The sequence below is a fragment of the Gavialis gangeticus genome, unplaced genomic scaffold, assembly GCF_001723915.1.
Source record: "Gavialis gangeticus isolate Ggan-Ray unplaced genomic scaffold, GavGan_comp1, whole genome shotgun sequence".
NCBI lineage: Eukaryota > Metazoa > Chordata > Crocodylia > Gavialidae > Gavialis > Gavialis gangeticus.
Window position 1 is genome coordinate 63,507,929 of NW_017728992.1, and position 5,580 is coordinate 63,513,508.

General features: G+C 40.1%; 1 long non-coding RNA gene across 2 annotated transcripts in view; it reads right to left on the reverse strand.

Moving 5' to 3' along the window:
* LOC109302000 overlaps positions 1-5,580 on the reverse strand; it is a 59,225-nt gene that overhangs the window by 14,759 nt on the left and 38,886 nt on the right. For both annotated transcript variants that reach the window (XR_002098684.1, XR_002098683.1), the window contains exon 3: positions 2,465-2,559. This is a non-coding gene — a long non-coding RNA (uncharacterized LOC109302000). The remainder of the gene's footprint in view (positions 1-2,464; positions 2,560-5,580) is intronic.

The window sequence follows — 5,580 nt, forward strand, 5'->3', positions numbered from 1 at the left end:
AGTGTATGACCGTACATTTTGATTTAGTTAATCTATAGCCTCCTGTACATGTTACAGGTGCAAAGTAACTATCACACAATAAAACTTTCTAACCAGCTATAATGTTAGACCTCAAAATGTGTATTAACTTTATAGCTGGTTGCTATCAAGCTTTAATTTGCACATGGAGCAGGGTCTCCTTTACAGCTGGGAGCCCCATCAGCTGCCATGATCCCCAAGGCCCAGGGGTATATAAAAACCCCCAGGCCCACATAGGACTCTGTTCCTGGCTATGCCTCATAGAGCTCTGGGTCCTGGCTGCGCATGAGGCACAGCTGGGAGCAGGAGCCCTGTGAGTTGCAGGACACTGGGTCCTGGCTGCACGTGGCCCCCATGACTGGAAGCCCTCTCAGCAAGGGGGCGGATCCCAGCCATGGGTGCCTGCTTCTTGCAAATACAGAGGGAGCCCAGGATCAGGCTCCCCCTACATGGGCAATAAGATGCAATTGGTTCTGATGCATGATCCCACAATTACCCCTCTTGTCATCCACATGTGGCATGCCAGGAGACGCAACTGTGTGGATCAGGCATTGAATTCAGCTGGGCCTTTACTTACACGTATAGAGGTGGCCTATAAGGCACAAATCTACCCTACCTTCTGAAAAGTCTTTGACATACCAATTGTGCAATTCTCCTTCCACAAGGAATGCCACAAAGACAAAAGAAATTTGACACAGCTGTGTCCCCGATATGAGCTACCTATTAATTTGCTTCAGTTTTAAATTAGTGAGTGCCATAGTAATTGCAATGATTCTATACTTTGTGATTTTTTGTGTTCAGATAAACATATAACTTCAGTGTTTTCCTATGCATCTTGAATTATGCACTTGACAGTAGAATGTTGCATATGACTCTGTGTGTGTGTGTGTGTGCGCGTGTGTTCATATATGTACATATCTATACGTATATATTAAGAACATTATATATCATCTTAATCACGGGCAGGCAAAATATGGCCTGCGGAGGCAGTTTCAGCTGGCCCTCAGGGCCCACCAATGAACTGTACCTCACCCAGCCCTTCCATCCACAAGGGTGGGAACAAGGCACCCAGGTATACACCCCGCCTCTCAACACACCCTGTTGTACCTCACTCCCACCCTTGTGGGCAAAAGGGCCTGGCTGAGCCAGCATGCAGCGTCCAGGCAGGGATGCTGCTGCTGCAGCCTCTGGGGGACAGGCTCAGGTTCTCTGGAATCCTGCTCGCTCCGGGCAACAAGTGGGGAAGTGGCAGGGGTGGGGTTGTGCGCAGCCTCTGCTGCCAGCTGCACCAGCAGGCAGGGGTGCTCTGGGCACTCAAGTCCAGTGCAGGCATGCAGTGGCACGTGGCTCCAGCCAGCACTGCACATGTGGGGGAGGAGTACAGCCTACCCGGCCCACCTTTATTGCGGGAGCTTTGTGTGGCGTGCATGCAGCTCCCACCACTCAATGTCATTAATGAAAATCTTACGTAAAAGCCGGCTGAAAACAGTTTTTTGAGCAACTCTGCTAATAATTTCCTGCCAGCCTGATGCTTCCCCTTTTAACATTATCCAGCACCATGTTCCCAGTAGCCAGTTCTTCATCTACCTTACAAGTCTTGTATTAATACCATCTCCTCAAGGTTAATTAATATTTTCCCATATGACCCCAAGTCACATGCTTTACTGCAGTCCTGACAGATGAGCTTTACCATATTTCTTTTGTCAAGAAACTCAGTTATATAATCAAACAAGACAAGCAATTAATGTGGCATGATCTGCCTTTAGCAAGTCTACATTGCATTGTATTCCATTTACATCTGTGACTTTATTATTTCCTCACATTTAAAATGGCAGGGGAAAGAAAACTAAACTGGACAACTACAGGCCTGTTGGTTTGATGTGTTAGAAATATTTGCTAACACACTTGCCGTCTCATTGCCAGTTCTTTCAGAATTCTTGCCTGAAGATTATCCCTCTCCCGCTGATTGGAGTGCTTGACCTTATTTGAGTTTAGATTTCACCTTGGATGTGATCATTTATATTTCTCAGATTGTTATTCCCACTAGCTATCTTTCCTTTGCACCAGTAGACAACACTAGCATCCTTAATGAGAAATGAAGCAAAGTATTGCTTTAATTTTGGGACCATACCTACATTTTCTTTATTTTCTACTCTGTCCTCATTATATAGAGGTCCCTTTTCCTTTCCCTGTTCTCTTCTTATTTATATGGCCAAAAAACCCATGATTTTTGGCAAGTCTTACTTTATCTCTAAGATTCTTGACCTCTGTGCCACAAGTTTCTCAGCTGATATTTTTTTTCCACCCTGGCAAGCTCCTGTCTATTTGTAATTTCCTGTTTGAAAGTGCTTATTCATCTGGTTAGATCCAGAGCACTTTTCAAGCAGGATCCCCTCCTCCCCCCCAGATTTTGGATCCAAATTCCAGTTGTTTTAGCACCTCTGACCTCCTCCACTTTGAGTCCTTGAGATCTTCAGTCCAGTTGACTTCCCTAGTTTGTTCTCTTAATTAATCACAAAGTTTGTCCTTTTGAAATCATTCCTATAATAGAAAGAAGGAAAAGATTATTTATTTTTTATAAGTCAAATGGAACCATACTAGAACATACCATGGAATTTGAATGAGTTAAAGTACTTGATAACTATCCTGCTTATAAAAATCAGTATTCCTCTTCTGATGACTGATAACACGATCTAACAAAAGAATGCATGGTATAGCATTTTAGATGTTCAAAATGTAGTCTCTAACTGCAGTCAAGCACATATGTATTTGTATGTATAGTTTTTTATTTTTTGCAAATATAAGTTGACAATTGCATGCAAATATGCATAATTAAACATACAGGCACTCCAATTCTGTGTATAACTGCCTACTGTGCACTAACAGTAGAACTGGGCAGTAAGTTTCCTCTCTAATATATATAGATATATGTGTGTGTATATATATATATAAGTTATGCCTACATTTTTAACTTTGCAATTGACTACCAATGTGTTTAAATTTCATGGGTACACTCAAGAGTTTCATATGCTAAAAAGATTATCTCAATTTCTCCTTTAAAAAAAAACTATTTGGGGAAGGGAAGGAAAGAGTAATAAAAATTAGTAGATGCCCCAGAGCACTGTGATTTTCAATAAGGTTATCTTCCAAAAACACAAGATGGAATGTGATCCAAGAATGTGCTACCATCTGGGCCCTGGGAAAATGTAAGTGGGATGTAAAGGAAATTAAATATGAATGCAAATCTGGTTTTGTCCTTGTACCTTCCAAAATAGCCTTTTGTTTTCGGAAAACCCAAGGTGGAACAACAGAAAGCAAATTATGTTTGTGCATAATACATTAGGAAAATTGTTCAGGCAAAAATCATCCATATGTAAATGAGTTTTGTAATTAAGGTTCTGTTTTGCAATATGAAAACAATTTAAGTTGATAAATAGGTACCAAATCATTCTACAGTGCTTAGAAGCAAGTATTTTTAATGGAAAAATGCTAATGTGTACTGTTCGAATTTCTATGCTGCTTTATACTTCATTGTTTCTATTCCTTTTCGTTTTGTCCTGGCCTGGTCCTCTCCATTGTGGAAGACTGGATATCAGTACGGACACACACAGCAATTGAACTGTTCCACTGTCACTGATTGGGAGTCAGTTCGCAACAGTTGTGGGATACAGTACTAGAACAGACACCAAGATAAAAGAAGAATGTCTACATAGATATTTATACCACCCCCATAAACTTTGACTTATAAGTTCCCATTTGACCGGGCACTGTTAGATTGAAGTAGCATCAGGAAGCAGTGGCAAAAATAAAAATCACTACAGGAAGACACAATTTGATTATCAAGAACAAAGAAGCAAACATAAGAACGTAATAACAAAGCAGCACATCAGCATCTGAGTAAGAAAAACAAAATTCTTCTTCAAGACTCATGAAAATTGTCTCCCAAAATCAAAATTATAAATGAAGAGAAAAATTCCATAAACACAGTGAAATTTTACTGAGATTATAGTTATGTTTTAGCCTAGAGAACCAACATTAACACCGTTTTATAAGGTTGTCTACTGTAGTCTTACTCTTCTGAGGCCCCCTCTACACGTTACATGTATTATGCAGTTACCTGGTTTATTACGCAATTAATTTTGACTGGTTACACAGGAAAATTAACTTCTTGCTGGTGCAGGGGAAGTTCACATCAGGTTCCCCCTGTACCAGCAGTAAGGTGTGATGGGCTCTGATTCATGATCCCACAATCATGACTCCTGCCATGCATGTGTGGCATGGCAGAAGGCACAATTGTATGGATTGTACATTAGATCTCATTGTGCCTCTTCCTACATGTATAGAGGGGCCCTGACAACTCAGCCATTTCCCCTGTTGTTAAGTTACATATGTGTATCACAAGCACTACAGTGGTTCTTTGATATATTCAAACCTATACCAGAGTACTATACTGTTTAAGGGACTGCCGTTGTTTGAAAACTAGACAGGATTCTTATGTGAATGAAGCTGGGAGAAAAAAATTGGCAAAAGAGCTAATAAAACAATGCTGTTATATCTGTATTTTTCAAAATATAAATAAGTTAAACAATATTTTTAAAAACAAACACATATATAATCATTTTGTAAATTCAGTTTCTATCATCCTAAAATGTAAACACACATACACACACACACACACACACACACACACGTATTCTCACTATAAATAAACTGTCACACACTTCTGTAAAATTCCATTTACGATGTTGTTAGGAAGAAACAATAACTGTATGTTCTTTACCAACAATTCTGTTATTGTTTACAGCTTTCCCTCACTTTATGCAGATTCTGTATGTGCAAATTAGCCCTTATTAAAGGACCCTTTTTATACCAAAAATTGGTGATATGTAATGTAAATTCACTCTTATGCGATTGGTGTGGTGGAAGCCCGCAGTCAGCTGCTTTGCGCGGTGCCTTGTGGGAGTGATGCGGACCAAAATATAGTCTCCTGTGCAGATCTGTGCTCCTAACTCGTTGTCTGCAATGTGTTTCTGTAGTTGCCATCCCCATTATAGTAACATTCACCACCACCCTGTGCTTCTGTGTACTGTCTGCTGTTGGCGGGTACCAAAATTCTCTTGTAAAAGAGGTAGAAATAGGTTTGGGGGTCAGTGTAGTCATGGTCTTGGAATGTATCCCTATTTGTTACATTGTAAAGTGGGTTCCCCTTATGCAAATTCAAGAGATGTGCCGTTTTCCAGGAACACGTGTACAGCATAAAGTGAGGGAAACCTGTGTGATGGATATTATGTGGCTGGATTAACTAGTTGTTCACAGTAACCCATAAAGACATGGTTTCAAAATGAAAATGACTAAAATAATAGCACAGCCATAAAAAAACAAACCAGTTCATGGGATGTAGTTAAGGTTCTTGTAATAAAATATGTACTTCCTTCTTGATGAAAATGTGTTGTGTTAAACAATTTTTTGCAGATATAAGCAGTAGGTAAATAGATCCAAGAAGCACGTTATTGAAAAAATAGAACCTGGTATCGTGAGTACAGCAAACTTCAGTATCTGAGG